Source organism: Brachyhypopomus gauderio, chromosome 9 (genome assembly GCF_052324685.1).
Source record: "Brachyhypopomus gauderio isolate BG-103 chromosome 9, BGAUD_0.2, whole genome shotgun sequence".
Taxonomy (NCBI): domain Eukaryota; kingdom Metazoa; phylum Chordata; class Actinopteri; order Gymnotiformes; family Hypopomidae; genus Brachyhypopomus; species Brachyhypopomus gauderio.
This window is the reverse complement of record NC_135219.1, coordinates 24,868,806-24,891,439: the sequence shown is the minus strand read 5'-3', so window position 1 is coordinate 24,891,439 and position 22,634 is coordinate 24,868,806.

The window sequence follows — 22,634 nt, the reverse complement described above, 5'->3', positions numbered from 1 at the left end:
CCATTAGCAATATCTTCCAGTAATGCCAACACTGCCATCTCCCAAAAACTCCAGCGCAACATTTAATGCATGTTTATATAATCTAAGTGGAAACACGTTGAATGATTATTTCAGTAAGGCAATTAAATTGTTAATTTACTTAATTAAGTAAATAAATTAATTTACTTAATTTTAACCAATAAGGGCTTACTACAATGTGTGCGTAAAGGATATCTTAATAGTTGTAATTTCAATGCATCACCTCTAAGTGTCGCTAAATGACGAAAACACATTAGAAACATGCGTACACCTGAAGTGAAAGTGCCGTGGGGGTACACACTTCCTCACGTTCACATCTGACCGTATGCGTGAAACATAGCTTACACAATGTTTTTGTACATATGCACCGTTAGTACATGAGGCCCCTGGATGGCCAGTATGGAGTCTGGTGTGGATGAACTTGACTGGCCTGCAGAGTCCTGACTTCAACCCGATAGAACATCGTTGGGATGAATTAGAGCAGAGACTGAAAGCCAAGCCTCTTCCAACATCAGTATATGACCTCAAAAATGCATTTCTGAAAGAATGGTCAAAAATTCCCATAAGCACACTCCTAAGCACACACATTGTGGCCTTCCCAGAAGAGTTGAAACTGTTCTAGCTGCAAAGGGTGAACCAACGTCATATTGAACCTTATGGATTAGGAATGGGATGTCACTTAAGCTCATACATGAGTCAAGGAAGGTGAGCAAAAACTTATTGTGTATTTAAATCCTGCCCATCAACCCATAGTTTTCAGATGTCTACTCAGAGTAGCAATGGGTTATTTGAAATTCATTGCCTATAGATACTTTCTAGTGAATCATACCTAAATATGCTGCCAAAATGTTCAGAGTTTATTCTATTCATAACATGAAAGTACTTTAATGTGTAAATGAGAGGGAGAGAAAAACTGATACCCTCAAAACAGTCCCTCTTTGTGAGAGAGCAGATCTTCACTTAGTTTCATCTGGAAACATTCCAGAGTATCACACCTGGCAGGACTCCTGCAGCTTTACTTTATACCCAGAGGAGTCACTTACAGCAGGAGAGGGCATGACAGAAATTACATTAATATGATCTTTAATTTAGTGGGCAGGAACATTCAAGAGTAAAAGTGGATTATAATTATGTACTTAAGGACATTATTATAACTGTCAGCAGTCCAGCTCTGTCTCTGCAAAAATGAGAGATTTTCTTAAGTAGCATGCTGAAAGGTTCTGTTGGATTTTAAGTTAGATTATGGATGTATTCAATAAGCTGTGGCATGGTCGTAAGTGTACCTTGAGCGCAATACCATCACGCCCACTGTAGGTGAGGCTTGGCGCCAAAGGGGGGCGATAAAAGGGAGCACACCGTGGTGTATTCACTTCCTGTCTGGGTACACAAAGGCCTTGCACGTTGCCTGGTGTGTGAACGTCATGCCTGGAGGAACTGAGACTGTATTGGTGGCCATCCAATTGAGAAGTGGAGAGTTATACATAGCGGATTCAACCGGTAGGTCGCTGGATTGTCGTACGGAGACGTGCTGGTTAGTGGCTATTGGGAAGCATAGTTGATTAGCTTCTGTGCTAGCTGGCTGCACCTTTGCTCGCATAGATTGCGAAGCGTTGATGTCAACAGTGACCTAACAGGGTTGGATGTGAGCGTTGCCTGAGTATCTACTGGCTACGGAGCCAGTAAGCCTCTAAAGGCAGAGTGAACAATTTCATCTTGGACAGAGTGGAGCTGCAGTTGGGGTGCTTGCAGGCCACTGTTTTTCCCTATCCAATAATTTAAATTATTTGCTGCATTTTAAGAGATTGAGGTTCACGACAAGGTGCTAATGTATGCAGCGCTATGAGTATATCTGCTGCCGAACCAGCTATTTTATAGTCTTCTGGGGGTTAAGCCTGTGCTAACTTGCGTAGTGCTACGAGTATATCTGCTGCCAACACCGGCTACTGTATAGTCTTTTGGGGGTTAAGCCTGGAGCATAGCAGTAACAGTTGTGATAGTCCTGCACAGCTCTTTTATGTCCAGTATCTGTTTGGTTATTTTTATTTGTTTGTTTGTGGTCAAGGCATGGGCCACTCCAGCGTCCAGGTTGTGTCCTTTGTGGGGTGTTGCGTCCAGGTTGTGCCCTTTGTGGGGTGTTTGCTGTGGCAGTGTGGCTTTCTTGGTGAGCACAGTTGGTGCAGCCGCTTAGTGTGGTTACAAGGATTTGGTGTAGTAGAATTAGCGTTTGTGGTGATTTGGGAATAAACACTGTGGGTGGTACATAGCCTTGGCCACTGGGTTTTTAGTCTGTGCAGTACTACTTAGTCTTTGTAATAGCTTAACTAGCTTATCCCCCAATAGATTGTCCATTTTTATAACAAAGTTTGTATATTGAAGAAATTGAAGAGTCTCAATGTAGATTAGAGGTGTCTTCAACTAAGGATTTTCATAGTCGAATCCGATTTGTCAGATTTTCCCTTTAGTTGACTAATAGTCGAATCAGTTTTTTTTTATCTATAGCACCGTAAACGGGATCCCGTTCTCATTCAGGACATTTTTCCACTTCAAAGTAAAAACCTAAAACACTCAGATAAATGAATAAACATGGTAGGTTGGCTTTATTCAGCTTGTATTTAACCACTTATTTATTTTTTAATGAAACGTTAGAGAACATTAACAAAAAAGTCACCGTTAGTGCGCATTGCGCATATCGAACTTTCAGACAGGCACTGTGCAAAATGTCAAAGAATATTTTAAATAAAATATGCCTGCCTGAAAATATTTTAAAAATTGTCACACACCAGCAAAACAATTATAAGGAAAGGTTCAAGTAATGTGGTTTAAAAGCAAACAACAACAAAAAATGTTTATAGGCCTACTTGCCGAGACGCGACGAGACGAGATGACACAACCGAAACGACAAACTGCTGAACTGTTTTTTTTTTTCCGCCTTACGCATTTTAAATGGTATGCCATGTTGGTTGTTGTCGTGTGAAATGAAAGACGCCCCCGGTTCAGAGCCCCGCTGCAACAACGCATGAGGTCGTCGCCTACCCTGAGGAGCTCCTTCCTCCTTCGATCCTGCTCCCCCCCTTAAGACGCCAAAGAATTTTTTGGGGGGGGAGTAGTGGACACTCACGGCAAGAGTGGCCGACTCCGCCCCCGGTGACGTCAGTAAGGCGGTCCCGCCCCCCGAGGACGTCAGCCCGGTGGTTCCGCCCCCCGAGGACGTCAGCCCGGTGGTTCCGCCCCCCGAGGGCGTCTCACCCACGCTGGTTCCTGTCTCCGCGACCCAGGAGGGGTCGTCCACGCCGGTTCCTGTCTCCGCGACACAGGAGGGGTCGTCCACGCCGGTTCCTGTCTCTGCGACCCAGGAGGGGTCGTCCACACCGGTTCCTGTTCCCGCTGCCCGTCTGCCGGCTCCTGTTCCCGCTGCCCGTCAGCGGACCCCGCCTGTTCCCGCTGCCCTGGTTTTGTTTTGGTCCCTGTCCCCGTGGTTGTGTCTGTCAAGGTCTGTGTTTCTGTTCCTGTGTCTGTTTCATGTGGTGTCATCTCTGTCCCAGTCCCCTTGTCGGTTCCCCAAGTCGTGACCCACTTTGTTCCTGTCTCAGTCATCCATGCCGTGTTTGCCTCTGTCTTTGTCTCTGCCCTGTCCCCTGGCCCCACTCCTGTGTCTGTTCCCAGTCCTGTCCCGTCCAGCCCTGCTCCCGTGCCTCGCCCGGTCCCTGCCTGTGTTGCCATGCCCCGGCCCAGCTCCTGGCCAGTCTCTGTTTCCCCTGTCCCTGCCGTGCCCCGGTCTCCGTGCCCTGCTTTCCCCTGGTCTGTTCCTCCTGTCTGTCCTGTGTCCCGTGATTCCCTGCCGTGTCTGCCCTTGCGTGCCCCGGAGTGGCACGCCTTGAGGGGGAGTAATGTCACGTATGACCATGCACCCCTCCCGTAGCTGTCACTCCGAGTTCCCTCACGTCTGTGTTCCGTGTCTGTTCATTCCGCCCAGCTCGTTTGTCTTCGTGATTCCTTGTGTTACCACGCCCCTGTATTATCATTCACACCTGTCCCTTGTTTTCAGTCCCATGTATATAAGACCCCTGAGTCTCCCTTGTCCTTTGTCGGGTATTTTGATTCATTGTATGTTTGTTCAAGCTGTTGGTTCATTACCTGATCCCGTGCTTTTGTGTTTCGTCCGTTGGATTTTGGTTCTCTGTGTCTCCCTGCCTGGTTGTGTTTCCTTGTGTCTATTATGCCTGTCTTCGCCTGTTATTCGGACTGCCCTCCCGTTATCGACCCGGACTGGCTTAGTGACGACGATTATGGAATGTCCTGCAATAAATCTCGCTCTTCTCAGCGTTTGTGTCCGTCTCCTCGCTCCGTGGCGCAAGCCACGTTACAGCATTGCATGAATTCATAAAGCAGCTTTGTTTGTAGCCAGATACAAATATATGTTATAGCTGTTTAAAGGAGGGAGCACCTTTAACCTGAAGAATTAGAATTGAGCTGTTTTATCAGAGATATTCAGAAAATAAATATTAGAGATGATTTCAATAAAATCATAAAAGTGATTGTGATATAATAATGCTAAGATTGAATCCAATGACTTTAACCAGTAATTTTTTAATTATTATTCTAAGTCGTACCCCACATACATAAATTACAAGTCGGTTGTGCTCCACTAATTATGAGGGGCTGGTTTAAACCAAAAATGCCAGGGCCGATTTTTTGTCCCAGTCCAGCCCTGTCTTTGTGTATGTGTGTGTGTGGGTTCTGCACTTATCTACCCACACTAGATCAATGCAGTACAATGAAATGCCCTGCCTTCTGAAGAGACAGGTGAGTGATACACAGAAATACATATTTAGTCTGACATTAAGAATAATTATCTATTTAATATTAATCATAAATCGTGCTCCTAACCGAGTACGTTTCTTCGTGGTCCTGTTGCATGGGCATGGACGTAATTTTTTTTTTCAAAAGTGGGGGGGACATGGATTCGTCGCTATTTAAATATTTGGTTTTAACCGTAAAAACTGGGGGGGGACCAAAGCCGGCTATTGAAAAAGTGGGGAGGACATGTCCCCCCCCAAAATTACGTCCGTGTGCATGGGTATTTTCAGTTGTCGATGTTCAGTCATTCCAGTCTAGTGTTTTGCAGTGTATTGCACAGATGGTCGATTTCCCTGTCTGGCTGTATAGTCAATCCCCTTGTGTAATGCGGTGAATACGGAGACGTACACACTGTGTAAAATCAGAGAGAGAGGTGGACCCAAGTGCCAGCTCGAACTGACTGAATACATAGCAGAGCTATTCGTCAGTGAGAGAGAAATGCGAGCGCACACAGTGATAATAACACAAACAAAATGACGCGGAAAATACAACACGTAATGAAATTCTCGACCTTTAGAACACAGGAAAAAAGCAAACGCAAAACAACGTGGAAAAACTCAATGCGTGAAAAGCAAAACTCAACCGTAGAGAGATGGGAGAAAATAATAAAGGTAACTCAAAAGACGCAGAAAACTCAACGCGTTAAAACTAAACAAAGGATGCCAGGGGAAGTAACTGGCAGCACGCAAACGCCACAATAAACAAAAAACCCTTCCCAAAGTAAAAATAGAACTTATAGGAAGAAAAAGTTGAGATGAGCCAGGGAATGGCACAGGAGATAGGGACTCAAATAAGTAACAGAGTAGCAAGAGAGAGACAAAGGGAGAGAAAGGTGGCGAGAAACCTTGCAACATAGCGTACCGACAGAAAGAACAGAGAAGGGCTGAAAAGCCAATGGCATAACCAAAACAATTCAACAGTTATCCATCACAACAAACTTCCTTAAGTAACAAGGAGAACAGGTGTGACGGATCACTGCTGATTGCGATTACTCCGCCTAGTGCCGACTCGTGAGCCCCCTCCTGTGGTAACCAGAGGAGCTGCATTCGAGTCAGCCCTGAAACCTTGCGTTTAGTCAGTTGTTTCTTCGGTTATTTAAGTCTGTGTGTATTACATTCCGTGTTAGTGTTCAGGTTAATATTCGAGTTCCTTGTGTCTAGTTAGTCTTTACTGTTGTTTGTTTCTCTTTTTTTGTATTACTCTTATGCTCTTCTGTTTTATTCAGTTCCTACCAAGTGTGGTATTAGTGTTATCGCTATACGTCAGTTTCGTCTACATCAGTTTCGTCTACGTTATCCGTGCGCAGTGTTTGGCTAATATGCCTCGCCGGCCCCGCATTGTCTGCATTGGCACGGTCAGGCTGCAAAATGCCCCAGACAATAAATCGATCTCTCTCCAGCAAATGTGTCTGTCTCCTAGTTCGCAAGCATTACAAATCATTTAGAATATTATAGGAATATCATGACAATTTGAACCGAATTTTTACCCACTGAATTTAATGCACTGCCACTTCTGCTTTTTAAGACTTGTGATTGTGGTCAACCAGATCATATGTTTGAGAATTAGTAGATACACTACATTGTCAAATGTTTTCGTTCACCCATTCAAATGATCAGAATCAGGTGTTCCAATCATGTCTGTGGCCACAGGCTAGTACAGTGCGTTCTCTGGAGTGAAGAATTGCGCTTCTCCATCTGGCAATCCGATGTATGAGTTTGGGTTTGGCGGTTGCCAGGAGGACGGTACTTGTCTGACTGCATTTTGCGAACTGTAAAGTTTGGTGGTGTAAATTGTGTAAATTATGGTGTGGGGTGTAGATGCAGGTCATATTTGCGTAATTTAGATATTATTATTATTATAGTATTAAATTTACCCAATTTGATATATACCTAATATAACTATAGACCCCACTACTTGTGGTTGAATTCCACAGCCCAGTTTGTTTAGTAAACATTCTTTAATCTGAAGGTTACAGTTCAAATAATACTTCTGGCTTCATGTTATAACTGAGAGATAACGACTAAGACAACAGCATTTAACACATAAAACCTGTATTTAACACACTCCACAATAAAAACAGTATAGCAAACAAGGGGGCAGTGGATCAACTAGTTTCAGTGCCACTCGAGAGAGCACCCCTTTTTGTCTGTGGAGGCATGGTACCTACAGGGGTTCTTTTTCAGGAGCTGGGCTTGGCCCCTTAGTTCCATTGAAAGGAACTCTGGATACTTCAGCATGCCAAGACATTTTGGACAATTCCACACTTCCAAAATTGTGGTAACCTTACAACATGACTGTGCACCAGTGCACAAAGCAAGGTCCATAAAGACATGGATGGCAGAGTTTGGTGTGGATGAACTTGACTTGACATGACCTGCACATGTCCTGACCTCAACCTGACACCTTTTGGGATGAATTAGAGTGGAGACTGAGAGCCAGGCCTTCTTGTCCAACATCTGTATGTGACATCATAAATGCGCGTCTGGAAGAATTGTGAAAAATCCCCATAAACACACATGTGGACAGCCTTCCCAGAAGAGCTGTTCTAGCTGCAAAGAGTAGACCAACATCATATTGAACCCAATAGAACCCTTAGGAATGGGATGTCATTAGATATGAGTCAAGTAAGGTGAGTGAATACTTTTGGCAATATAGTGTATATACTGCAGTGACTATCTGTAGATGTAAATAGGGACAAAATATATGACTCTTGTTGGCAAGACATAAACCATATAACCAGTTTACGATCATATTCTGCATATTACAGACTTCATGGGTTTTATTATTGTCTCTAATGGTCCTCTAACGCCAAATTTACAGGTATCTAATTTTGTAGGAGCGTATTCAGTGTAATGCCCTTTATGAAATGTCCTTCTTTCAATAGATTTAAAAATGGCATTGAAAAAGCAGAAGTCTGTGTGCGCTACCTGGGATCAGTCTGTGTGGTCTAGCAACCACCTTTGATGCATCAGAATGACCAAAGATAAAAGATGCCTGCTTTCATCTCACTGTTTTTTGTGTCCATCACACAAATGAAAGCATTTTCTTTTTGTATTCCCTCAGAACTCGGACTGGAGGTGAAGGCAATAAGCGCAGTACATTATTGTTACAGATACATGAACCTGATTGGCTGTATCCTTTTTTCATAATAGCAAAAAGGATGCAAAGAAGAGCAAGGGAAAATGTAGACTGAATGTAGACAATATTTCTAACACGTCTCATTTTAATTTAATAAATCAATTATAACTTAACCCAAGTAACCTCTATGTTTATTCTTATTATTTTCTTAGGAAAATTATCTGAAATGAAATCACCGTACTCTACATTTTGCTTTTAGATGTTGCTCTCTGTAAAAACACGATGGAGCCCTTGAGCCCTATATTTCACCAATGCCTACTTACAAAGCATTGTAATTTATTTTTTACAGTTTTGACAGTCAAAGCAGGCAGTACAGTCCAGTCATGACTCTCAATTAGTTCTTTACAAGAATGCAAGGGAGGCAGGGGTAGGCTGCCTCTGATAAGGTTTTTTAAATTCTTTATATGACCAAGCTCCACTGATGGTTGAGTGTTGTGTGTGTGTGTGTGTGTGTGTGTGTGTGTGTGTGTGTGTGTGTGTGTGTGTGTGTGTTTCTCTAATGATTTATTTGGGTGGCAGGTGCAACAGAACGTAACTGAAGTGAGAATGAGTTTCCCACCAAGGTCACAGACGGAAGCGGCTGACTGTTCTTTATTGACTAATCCCTCTCCTTCCTCTCCTCTTCCCCTCCTATCTCTATCTCCCTCACTCTCTTCCCACCCTCCCCTTCTCATTCAGCCTGTTTCTGCACAACAAACACCAGGCACTGTCCAGTAAAGAAAAAGTGAAGGCAGAGAATGGAGCATACACATCTGTGCTGTGCTTTATGTGAGAGTAACCACTGCTTTATCTTTTTCTCTACACTTGAGTCCCCACTACACAGTTCAGTGTAGATTAGTGTTGCTCAACCCAGTTCTCAGGTCCCACCAGGATCCACATTTTTATCCTATCTACTAAGTTATTAAAATCACTGAATACCTGGCACAGGTTAATTGGGACCTGGGTTCTAGCAAAAATGTGGATCATCACATGGGTCAAGAGTACTGGGGAGGAAACACTATTGTAGGAGATGATGTCTAACACTAAACCTACTGAACTACCCATCACAACTACACAGGACCTGTTGGTTATTATTTTACACCAAACCTCCGGCCTTCATCAAAGTGTTAGGGTTTCAAATGGATCTGTTAGGTCTTAATTTGTACTTGTATTTACTGCTTATGGCTGTTTATCCTCCGCCCCCACTCCACTTTTTTTCTTTTTGCTTATCTGCATGGTTTTAAAATAAAAGGCTTAAGATTTTGTACTTGATTCAGCACCATATCCATAGGCCTTCTTTTTTACACAAATCCTTCTCAAACAAAAGTGCTGTAGCAGTCTGGGGGAGCACGGCACACTCGTCGAATGAACACTGTCTCCAAATGCATAGCAAAGAACAGAACCTGGAAGAAGCAGTTTGATCCATGCAAAGTCAATGAAGCAATGAAACACCTCAGAGTCATATAAAGATGCCTGGGTAGAGATTTCTCTTTGAGCATATCTGCATGTCAAAAGGGCTGATTCCTAATCCAATATGGCACAAGCATATTGTGAGAAATCTTGAGAGCTGCATGGATAGAATTGCTATTTCTGTTTTATTCTCTATATTCAAAGTTGTTTGTGTTCTTCTGCCCTCTTTGCTTTCAAGCCCAACTTGTATAGATACTGAAGTTCAAAAAAGCATAGAGAGATACTTCTATCACACAATTTGATATCCTTGAGGTATTCCATAATTACAAAAAAATCAGTTAAGTTAAACTCGACATATAGTGCAAGTGCTAACTGTTTCTGGCTGTTTGTAAGACATTTAAACTTACACTCTTGTGTTTAGCAAATACAATTTCCTCTGAGTGGCTTTACAAATATATTCTTCAAGCATCTGAAGAATTGTGCTTTACAGTTACATTTTACATTTACATTTAGGGTATTTAGCAGATGCTCTTATCCAGAGCAACTTACAGCTTTGCATATGTTCACAGAATTCATCCTAGATATTCATCCTAGATAGTAGCACAGATAGGCCAGAATTCAAGATACCCTTGAGCCAGACTACTACTAAGCTACAGGAATCAATGCCACTACCTAGTATTTCAATTAAACATGCTCACCTAAACAGGAATTAAAACATACCAAGAAGCACAAATAACCCTAAACAGATAAACACAATTTAAGAACGAGGACAAATGCTATCTCCTGAGTTAGTAGTTCTGTAAGTCATGCCGGTCATGTAACTCAACATACTGTACAGGTGAGTCTTCAGTCTACGTTTGAAGACAGCAAGAGACTCTGCAGTCTGAGCATTAAGTGGAAGATCGTTCCACCATCTCGGAGCAGGACTGAGAATAGTCTTGAGTTTTGTCTTCCGTGTGACTTTAGGCATGAAGTTTCGAGTCGAGCCATGATTGAGAGTCCGAGTGCCCGTGGTACAGATCGGGCTTTGACCATGGACATCATGTAGGGAGGGGCTAGTCCATTTTTGGCTTTGTAGGCAAGCATCAAGGTTTTGTATCTGCTTCTACTGGAAGCCAGAGAAGACAGTGCAGCAGAGGGGTCACATGAGAACATGGAAAAGACCAGTGCTGCAGCAATCTAAATCAGTGGATTCTTGACCCATAGAGAAAGATCCGCAAGTAGGGAGCTTTATCAATAAAGAGCACCAATTGCATTAGTGTCATGCCTGACCCCACCCCCCACCTGTTTTGACACGTCTATGTCTGTCTTTTCCTCATGTGTTTCTTAGCCACGCCCCTATCATTACTTTCCCAACTGTTCTGTGTTAGTTCATCTTAGTTGTGTGTGTATACATAGCAGGTGTCTGGACTCTACCCTTGGGGTTCATTGATCTAGTTTTGTCAGAAGTTATTTTGGAAATACAGTTTGAGGTCTTGTGTACAAGTCGTTGTTTAGGATGTCCCGCTTAAGAGTCGTTGTTTAAGTGATAAGGTTTACTTTGTTGTAAAGTCTGTGTTTATGGTGTTTTGCCTGTTTGTAATGTGTGCTTTGAGAGTTTGTCGTGTGTGCAAGGGTGAGTTTAATTATCCTTGTATACTTGTTACGGTGGGAGGAGGCAGACACGACGAGCGGGTACTTTAACATACAGATGTTTAATTGTGATCAACAATGAACAAAGTGCGGCGCGTATAGCTCATACACTCACAGGCACAAGCTTTAGACAAAGACGAGCACAAGACATTGCGCGAACGCACATTAAATAGGTGTAAAACACATACCCTCGTGATCTCGAGAAAAGGCACAGGTGAGACTAACGAACACGCTCACATACAACCCACACCCACGGAACTACAAACATGGACATAACTAGACGCAGACAACGTAACGACACACCCACAAGTAGGGGTCCGGAGCTGTCACCATGACAATACTATGGTGAATGCTGTCGTGTATGTTCGGTTTTTCGTCGATATTGCAATAGTTGCTCTATCTCCTGGTTCCGTGTCGTTGTTTGTTTATTTAGTCATACCTCACTGTAATCATACTCTCTGGTTGCCTTCAGTTAACTTGTGTAATGTAGTTGGTGTTAAATGTGAAAACCCTGCTATAAAACACTCTATTCAGTGTGTCCTCCCCCTTATCTCATCATAACCATAGTGTTACAATTAGTAAATGCAGAATTTGTTAGATGATTTGTTAAAATTGTTAGATGATGAGCGGTAATTAATTCAGAAAATATATTACCACAACAAGCTAATTCAATTACAACACTTTACTTCTTAGTAAAGTTGAATATAAGCCAAAAGAAAAGCTAGATAGCGAGCAAGCTAAGGAAAGATGAGGCTTTCAAGCCTACTGAGCACTAAGCAAGTATTTAACCTTAGTACAATGTGTGGGAGTCTATTTGAGAAATATAGGGAGAATGATGGCATTTAGGGTTCTCTCTGCAGTGCCTGGGAGGAGAGAAATATCAGTGATGCTACGATCTGCATACCAGATTTACAATCAAGGGATTTTCAGAGGAATTATTAAAATGTATTCACTGTTTTTTGAAAAACCATAATGTTCCACTGGGAATGTAATTTCTGAATGTTATAATTTTGAATTTGATCAGCCTGTACTGATCATGTGTTTGTGTGTTTGTGTTAAGATAAGGAAGAGAGAAAAAGACAGGTATAACAGGTATGCTGCTACACTACTGATAAAAAGATGTGGCGTTTAGATCACCATCAAAGCAATTTTCTGTTAAAATTGTGTTGGGGCTCTGAATTGGCTGCTTTTTTAGTCTGGTAAGCAGTACTTATGGGTACTCACTGCACTTCTTGCAGGGACCTGGGACAGTGCTGTTGAACCACTGTACTGTACAGAATGGTGAAAGGTGAATGGGGCATGTGCCAAGGGTTGGCTGGGAGCAGCACACTGAGTCAGTTCATTTGTAGCATGTGTAACAGAAGGTTTAAAAGATGATCAAACAACCTACATTCCCACAAGATCAGAAAAAACAGATGGTACGCAGTCAAAATGTTTGGATTCAGAATGTTCATGTGTGTGTGAGTAGGAGATAGCATTTAGTTATCTCACCATACCCATAACTACATACCCATACATCATTGTGTTAAAACAAAAAAAAAAGAATACTTTTTTACAAGAGTATTTTTACAAGAGTACAAGTGTTTTATACAACATACCAAGATTACCAAGTTTAACTTAATCTCATGAATTCACACCACTCATTGCCACATTAGAAATTTGAATCCTGAAAAAACCCTGCCCACCCTAGATCCACTGGGACAACTGAAGCTCCACATAATCACTGAAGTGGCTACTTGGACTAAAGTAGTATAAAGTGTAGAATGGTTACTAGTCAGGAGGCCCAGTGGAGGATGGGTTCTCACTCCAGTCTTGCTCCTCCCAAGGTTCCTTCCATAAAACCACCCAGGGAGTTTTTTCTTGCCAATGTTGGCTTGCTAGTCAGGGATCGGGACACACATGTTTGGACAGCTGCTTTTAACATGTGTTGTTCAATGTGCTACATTAATATTTTTTACTTTTCAACCTTTTAAAATAAAACCTGCATTGAGAGTTTTTCTCTTCATAAAGCCAAGGGGTCAAAAATGAGTTATAAAAGATTGAGTGTAGAGAAAACTGAATTGCTTCTCACTAGCCAAGCATGAGTCTACATCACTGTGTCGAGTTGCTGGTTTGGCACTGCTGAGAAGGAATGATTATAGATGAATTAGTGATTCTTTAGTCAGCTATCTCTCCCATCCCACCCCCACTGTCTGCAGCCTGCAGGCAAAATCTCTCCACAAGCCCTCCAGCATCTCCTGCCCTGCCAGCTGGTGACGACCATTGCGGTGCCAAACCATTGTGCCAGACCACTGTGTTGGCAGTGGGGTCATGCAGGAACATAGGACATGCCAACCAATTTAGTTTTGAAAGAGGCATCCCTGTTTCCCCATACAACAGGTTCAGCCTGAGGTGAAAGTGCCTCAGTTTTCCATTATAGCATTGGACTGGCAACTGTGCCTCCTCATGGGACATGAACGTTTTTGGAATGCTGTGGTTTGGTCTGCTGTACATGAGATGGGCTGGACTTCAGTGACATTGAGAAAGAAGTACGTCAGATCTCTATAATAGATGCTTTGAAAGAAGGCTTGGCAAAGGCAGAGCTATAATCATGCAGGATGGGGTTACAGCATGACAGAGTAGCTTACAGATCCAAATCACAGATGTGATTATCACGTCTGAATGTCCAGAAGCGCGTGAGTATTTTTTGCTTAAGCTTTTGGGCACCCTTTTCATTGAAGTAATCCATTTTATGGTGGAATGTTACATTTTTTACAGATGAAAAACTATGCTAATAAGGGATGTGGTTAAAGTTAAAGGTAAGGTTAAGTTTGTGGTATTTATTTAATTTAATGTATAAAGGTTAGAATACCATATTTTCCCCCTAAATAATGAAATGAAGTGTTACGTGTTCCACAGCCAAGTGACACACTGCAATAGCAGGCAAATTAAACAGATTCTAACCATCTGCTTAAAGCCTATACAGCAGTATGAGATAGGTTGTAGGAACATACTAAACCATTAAAGCTTTCTGCCTTTTCTTCTTAGGCAGGCATTTGTAGTTGCAGTTCTCTAGGTCAGTACCAGCTCACTCTATGAACCAGACAGATTATGGTTTCCCACCTAACAGAAGCTCTGCAAGGGCTCACAGCTGTAGCTGCTCTCAGCCTGAAATATTTCAGTATAATATGGTGCTGATGAGGAGGTCTGATGATTCCAGCTCAAGGGCCCTGCTGCTATGTGGTTATTTCCTCTGACAGGTACGTGAGGGCAGCAGCAGAGCTGATCCAGGGTCAGCCTGCAAATGAGGGGGGGAAGCAGGGCACCAGGCTGCCTTAGCATGCTCCATTTTAGTACTCTTTACCTTTTTCTGTCAATAAGGACATTACAAATGGGGCCTCAAGGTTACCCCACATACATATGAGGCCATACTATTACTTTAGCACCAGCCAGATTCACGATTCCAGAGAGGACATTGAAAAGCTACTACACAATAGTATTTTTAGCATCTTTATTTAGATATAACAGGAAAATATTAGATTAGTACATTTGTGCTATTCTTCCTTTTTACTTTAGGTCATAACTCTCAAACAATTGGACAATTTGATGGAAATGGTCGCTATGGCAGCAGGGTTGGAGGGAGTCAGAGATCGAGGGCAGTGTTAGCAGTGATGGAACATGTGGCAACATTTGATGACAGCCAATTTAACACCTTTATCAAACTGGTAGGAGGGGTGCAGAAGCAGCTGAATTCTGGGGACGGTTCACTGAATGATAGGACTTCCTCTTCCTTACAATAAAACCAATGTCAGAATTCTCTCATTAGAAAGAATTATTGTGTAATTCACTTGTGAGCATATTTAGAAAGGGATGTTATAGCTAGATTTAGCTATTGAACAAAACTAACTGCAAAGAGTGCACAGGATATCAAACTACTTAGGATGGCTGATGGCTGACAGCCATGATTTTAAAGCCAGTGTGAATCGATACACACAGGGGGATGAGCTCGTACCAGTGTCCATACTGTTAGCTCTCATTGCAACACACACAGCTATGAGCTGTCAACAACATAGATCAAGAACCCCAAGGCATGTCAGCTTAGACATTGAAGGGTTTAACAAAACAGTCACTGCAGCAGCTGTAACACCATGCCAGCGGCATCACTTGCTGTACATAAACAATATAGAAAAAAAATGCAGTTTTCTCAGAGTGTGTGGGAAGGAACTCACTGTGGGGCTCTCATGTAGGCTCTCTTCCACAACTTATGATAGACTTTAGGTAACACAATGATATAAGCAAAGTTGTACTATGTGAAACTCAAAGATACAGATAAGCTATTTTATCTTAAAGGGAATATGGACATAGCATATAGTGCTAAGACCATTTTAATGTGCTCGTAAAATCTATAATTTCATAATGTCAAAGTCAAAGTTATTTTATATTTATATAGCGCTTTTTACAACACATGTTGTCACAAAGCAGCTTTACAATCGTATGGGTCCAGATCCCTAATGAGCAAGCCAAAGGCGACAGTGGCGAGGAAAAACTCCCTATGATGGTGGGGATTAGGAAGAAACCTCGGGAGAACCAAGACTCAAAGGGAACCCATCCTCCATTGGGCGGCCCGTTAACACAAGTCTGTACTTGTGGACAAAAGGGGGTTATACAGTTATCGTTATGGTTCTAGTTCCCCGGCCAAGTAGTCACAGTATCTAGTATTTCATACACAGGCATCAAGCAAATGCCTTTGACAAGAAAAAAATGAGAAGGTGAAAAGCTAGACCTGGAAATATTTAACCACATTACCATTTCCAGAGGTTGTACTTAGGACAGACAACAGGGGGTTTATGCACCATGTGATTTGTAAATCCTCTGTGTTCTCTCAGCCCAGGGCCTCCATTAAGCAAATAAATAATCCAAATACAGTTCAGCTTCAAGATAATAAACTTGGAAAGATAACACAATATAGATTATCAATACTTGATGGAGAGGGAATGTTACATATTTAAATTTGAGAAATAATACTGTGTAGTATTTGCACCACCATAAGCAGCTCACCATAAATCCAGTACAAAATTAAACATCTAAAATCCACTTTATGTAAGGGATGTGAAATGTATACAAGCTCTTTTATTTTGAAATTCTGCTGGTGTAGCAGGGGAACGACGTTTGTTGAAAAGAGCCTTGTGCTCCTTGTTGACAGAGGAATGGTTAGTTCGCTGAAGTCATGCTGGAATTCTTTTATTTTTGTAGATAGAATCTCACCGTGCTGGTGGGAGTGGCCATACTGCTTTGTCTGGTCACAGCACAGATCAACTCCACAGGTCAACTTTTGTGTTTTTGCATAAAATGGCGTCAAGCCCATTTTGGGAGATACCAGTAGACTCGCCAGAGGCCCATCTACACTGCAGCTAAGTTTCATGCTGAGGAAGGGAATGAATACTGATATTGTGATATTGTTAAGTAGTGCAATAGTGTTAATAATAATAATAATAATAATAGTCAGGAATGTCACCTGATAGCCATTAAGGACTCAGCTGTTCCTCATCACCACGCCCACATTCCAGGCATTCATATACACCGTCATCACAACACCTCGTCGCGAAGTATTGCCAACCATGTTGCATACCGAGCGTTATCATACTCTGCTGTTTCTCCTGTGTACCGACCTCTGCCTGTTCCCTCGACCCCGTCTTCTGCCTAGCCCTCAGGTACCGTACGGACTCTGCCTTCCCGTTACGACCCCGGACCGGATAGACCACTCTCAACAAACGGCATTAGATCAACTCCGTTTATGCATTAACATCTCACATTCTCTGGTTGTATCTATCTTCCAAATAAAGAGCACTGTGCTTTTGCATAAGGATCCCTCTCTGTCTCTTCCTGACGTTACAAAATACTTCGCCCTTAACATGGATCCTGCAGAAGCTCAAACCTATCCGGAGTGCATAGCAGCCAGCATCGCGGCGTTGAAGGAGGAAATCACACTACTTACCGAGACGACTCGTAACCAAGGGATTACCATCCTGGCTCTCTCGGAGACCCTCCATCAAGCCACCACCGCGCAGAACCTCGGTACTGCTAGTCCCGTAATAGCCTCCGTGTTACCCTCCGGTATTCCTGTCGCTGTTCCGGAGCGATACGACGGATCCCCTGAACGCTGTAGACACTTCCTGATGCAATGTGCGTTGTACTTCATGTACCATCCTACCCAGTTCCAGACCGAACGCCAAAAGGTTCATTTCATCGTCTCCTTCCTTACTGGAGAGGCAGGTGCCTGGGGAACAGCCCTGTGGAACTGTGAAGATCCTGTTCTGGAGTCGGAAGATCAGTTCACAGTCCTCATTCGGTTGGTCTTCGATCATCCCGCAGCGGGGCTGGACATCGGCACACAGCTGTGTGAAATACAACAAGGAGGACGCAGCGCAGCCGATTACGCCCGGGAGTTCCGCACGTTGGCTGCAGGGAGTGGCTGGGGGGACTCAGAACTGAAGACCGTGTTCCGACGCGGCCTTAGCATCGACCTCCAGGTGGAATTAGCCTGTCAGAGTGACGACCTGTCCCTTACAGAGTACATGCAAGCTGCTGTAAACGTGGATAAAATATTAGCCACTCACCGTCCCAACCGTGAGAGATCTCCTGTGTCAACTCCCCGTGTTCAGTCTCCCAAACCCCTCGGCGAGACACCCCATGCCTTCCCAGACCCCGTACGATTGAGCAGATCTCCCCTCACGCCGAAGGAACGGGCTCGTCGTGTCCGCGAGGGCCTGTGTGTTTACTGCAGTGAGGAAGGTCACTTCCGGGTTGGCTGTCCTACACGTCCAATCCACTCCAGAGACAGATCGCCCTCGCAAGAAAGAATAAAAACACCGTTGTTTTTCATTAGTGGTAGGTCCCAGCTTAGCCTTCCCATACTACTCACCTGCGGTGGTATCACCAATCACTATTCGGCTTTAGTGGACTCTGGTGCCGGAGGTGATTTCCTAGACACGGACTTAGCCAAATTTCTAAACATTCCCACCGAACCAGTGAAACCCCTGCTACACATAAATGCTGTCAATGGTCAACCTATCGGTGACGGCATGGTGACCGTACGTACCAAGCCTGTCGTTCTCCGAGTTGGTATGTTCCACACAGAGCTGAGACAGTTCTGCCTGGTGTCCTCTCCCCGAGATCCAGTTATACTCGGTTTTCCTTGGCTAAAGACACATGATCCAGAAATTTCATGGAGGACTGGAGAACTCACCAAGTGGCGACCACTGTGTTTAAAATCCTGTATACACCTACCTCTCCGTTCCACTACGGTGGAGAGTCCCGACACGCCCCTCTCTGGAGTCGTACCTGAACAGTACCAGGAGTATAAGGACGTCTTTAACAAGACTCAGGCCAGTCTATTACCCCCTCACAGACCTAGCGACTGCGCCATCGACTTTCTCCCCGGGTCATCTTTGCCCAAGAGATCCAAGCCATACCCTCTCTCCCATCCCGAAGATGCCGCGATGGAATCTTACATCAGTGAAGCACTGCAGAAGGGGTTCATCCGCCCATCGACGTCCCTAGTAGCAGCCGGGTTCTTCTTCATGGAGAAGAAGGGGGGTGGACTACGTCCCTGTATTGATTATCGTGCGCTTAATGCTGTCACCTCGAAGTTCGCTTACCCCCTTCCTTTTATCTCTGCTTCGCAAGAGCGATTGATGGGAGCGACTGTATTCACTAAACTGGACCTGAGGAGCGCTTACAATCTGATACGCATACGGGAGGGGGATGAGTGGAAAACTGCCTTCGTTACTGCTCGAGGTCACTATGAATACCTGGTGATGCCCTATGGGCTGTCAAACAGTCCGTCAGTATTCCAAGCCTTTATGGACGATATCTTCCGTGAGATGATAGATCGTTTTGTCTTCGTTTACATTGACGACATCCTGATTTATTCTCCCTCAATCACCAAGCACGTCCAACACGTCTCCGCTGTCCTGCAACGTCTCCGTTAGAATAAACTGTATGTGAAAGCTGAGAAGTGCGAGTTCCACGTTTCTACCGTCTCGTTCCTAGGATGTACGATGTACCAAATGCACATGGATGCTGATATGGTGGATGCAGTGACTAACTGGCCGGTACCTCGTTTGACGAAAGAACTGCAACGGTTCCTGGGATTCGCGAACTTCTGCCGTCGTTTCATTAGGAGCTTCGGTTTGATGGCGGCCCCTCTCACCAACCTCCTGAAAGGGGGGAAGAAGACGCGCTTCGTGTGGTCCTCCAAAGAGCATCAAGCGTTCAACACGTTGAAAACTGCGTTCACCAGTGCACCCATACTGCACCTCCTGGATCCTAAACTACAGTTTATCATCGAGGTTGACGCATCGGAGGTGGGTGTGGGCGCTGTTCTATCCCAACGACAAGGAGACCCCCCTAAACTGTTTCCCTGCGCTTACTTCTCAAAGAAGTTGAAACCGGCCGAAGTAAACTACGACGTGGGAGATATAGCCAGGAGTTCTCTGAAACTAGCGCTAGAACAGTGGCGTCATTGGCTGGAGGGCTCCGAACATCCGTTTATAGTATATACTGATCATAAGAACCTAGAGTATGTGAAGTCCGCCAGACGATTGAATCCGCGTCAGGCAAGGTGGGCTCTGTTTTTCTCCCGGTTTAAATTCTCAGTGTGTTACAGGCCCGGTTCCAAGAATACCAAGGCGGATGCTCTGTCTCGGATCCACGACAGATCACCGAGCGATGAGGCGCTGGTGCATATTCTCAAGGACTCCTGCTTCCTCGACCTCATAAGATGGGATGTGCAAGACGACTTGGATGCGGCTTTACTCACTGACCCCAGTCCCGAAGACTGTCCCGAGGGTAAGCAATATGTCCCGGTGTCGTTGCGAGGGCGAATCCTCCAGCTCGCCCATGACACGGCAGGGACTGGACACCCGGGCATCACTCGCACTCGCCACCTCATCGCTCGGAAGTATTGGTGGCCATCGTGGGAGGACGACATTCGCGACTACGTACTCGCCTGCGAAATATGCGCTCAGTCGCGTACTCCACGCACCTTACCCACTGGTAAACTCCTCCCGTTACCTATGCCACGTCGGCCATGGTCACACATAGCGGTCGACTTTGTTACCGATCTGCCTGTCTCAGGAGGCAATACCGTAATCTTTGTTGTAGTGGACAGGTTTTCGAAAATGTGTCGTCTGGAACATCAGGAACATCAGGAATTCCTCAGGAACATCACTGCCCCATACACGTTTTCACTTCCATCAGAGAACGTGATTGCATAAGATTCATCAGTGAAGCATTGCGGGGTCAACGCCCTTGTAAATTTGACTTTGCCCAGCTGGACTTTGCCCAGCATTCTCTGATGCTTTTAGAGAGTGCCAAGTCCCATGTGTGTGTTTGCCCTTTGCCTCAGACAGTGTTTGCCCTTTGCCTCCTGGAATGCTCTGTGTACCAGAATGGCTCCCTTCTGCTTAGCTAGAGTTACCAAGCCAACTGGGTTGAACAGCCCTGCTACCTGGCTGAGCAGTTCTCTTCATGTTAAGGGGTTCAGTGTTTGAGTTCTGATCTGGTTCTGTAGATTTTGACCCAGCCACATCTTCTTGATTCCAATCATCATGTGTAGCTTATCCTCTTCTACAATGTAACCCAGACCAAGTTCTTTATTGTCCTCTTCACACATCTGATTTGGCAGGATCATGGTCTTGACTTGCTTCTGTTCTTTGTAAGGTTTCTACCTCCCAACTTTGCCCAGAAAACACACAAGGCTTGAGCTCGAACCCTCCTGCATTCAAGATCCTCTGTATATTTGCTGTAATGGTTTTCAGCTGGCCAAGGTCATTATGGGATGTAAGGATATCATCGACATAACTGTCATGTTGGAGTACCTTACGCTCCTCTTTTAGGTGGGTGAAGGAACGAAGGTTGGCTATTTCACGCTACTGGTTTGTTGCCAATGTTAATTTGCATGACTGCAAATTCCTGCAGCTCCTCATCTTCTGTGTCACGCCAGAGGAATCTGTGAAGATGCACTTCTCGTTCTTCTAGCCAGACTGAATTATACATATTCTTTGTCACCCAAGGCGGCATGTTTTCCACTCCTGAATCTGAGAAGGACAGCACGAATTTGGTTGAGAACATCTGGGCTTTTCATTAATATGTCATTGATACTCACGCCTCTGAATCTCTGACTGCTGTTCCACACAGATCTCACATGGGTCATGACTGAGTGTGGATTTGGAGCGATGATGTAGCTCACATACCAAACTGGTCTGTTCCAGTTTCTAATTGTGTCGCTGGACTTGACCGCAGCACCTCGGTTGACCATGTCATGCACTTGGGCAGCATAGACAGTTTTCCATTCTGTGTCTTTAGTTAGCTGCTTTTCCGTGCTGAGGAATGTAGCTTCAACAGCTCTTTTGTTATTTGGTAGGGAAACTGGATCTTCTACCCAAAGTATAACTGGTGTGCCAATGTGGTCGTTCACTATGATTATCTCCTGTGACAGGTAAGACCCACTTGTATTATTTCAAGTTCCCTTTCCTCCATGAGTCATTTCTTTGCCACCTGGCTGGCAGCTTCCACAGTGACAGACTCCACATTGTGACTCGCATGCTGCGCCAATGCTATCCCACTTCCACCCCACTAGAAAGTATTGGTTAGTGGTTGCAGGATTTGACTCTTGGGACTTGAAACTAACATGTTTACTTGGTAGATGTTGCATTGGGGTCTTGTTAGGAAGCTCCTCGTACTTTACATCAACTGCTCTCATTGACCTGGCAAAGTGTGTTTTAGACATGTGGGCTGACAGGGTGAGATCTTCAAAGAGCTCGGGATGAGTTCCTCCAACTGCATTTCCCAGTGGTCCATCCCACAGCACGAGATCCCCAATTACCTCGATTCTTTAGGTGCTAGCAGGCCTTCCCTGTGGTTTATGAGTAGGTTTATTTCTTTGGGACTTGTAAGTTCATCATGCGGGATGTCTGGAAAGAGTTTCTGCAGTTGCTTTGCTGTCACATGTCTGTATGCACGACTATAATGCTGTCCAGCCCTTATAGTTTTGTTTCCACACAACCTTCATTCCCCTGACTCCATGGACGATGAGCGTGATCTTTTCACTTCTAAGGTTTGGCTTGTTTGTGACCTTATAAGTTATGTAAATTGTGTATGATGCTAAATCAATTAATGACCCTATTTTTGTCCAGCATTAGCTGTGACTTCCAGGAGCATCATGATCACTGGTAGTTCTTGTTGTCCACTTTCCATTAGGAGGCCTTGTTGCTTTTTTAAGAGTGTTGAAGGCTCTTGATGCAGTATTTGAGAATACTTCTTTGCTCTGCTCTTCTAGCTCTGTTGCCAGCTTGCTAAATAACTCCCCTTGTTCCTTATTGTATCTTGCCCTGCCTTCCTCTTCCTCTGGACCAAGTTTGCTCTTTTTTAAACCAGTGCTACTAATTTTTCTTTGTTTCAGCATTTGGACACAAGTAGGAATGATGCTAAGGGGAATGCTCATTCTTGCATTCATGGCGGTAAGCTGGTCTGCAGTATGAACTATCATCATGAACTTCCACATGTTTTACATGCTCCCAGCTTTCTCACTGCAGCCCATTTATCTGCCAGTTTTAGCG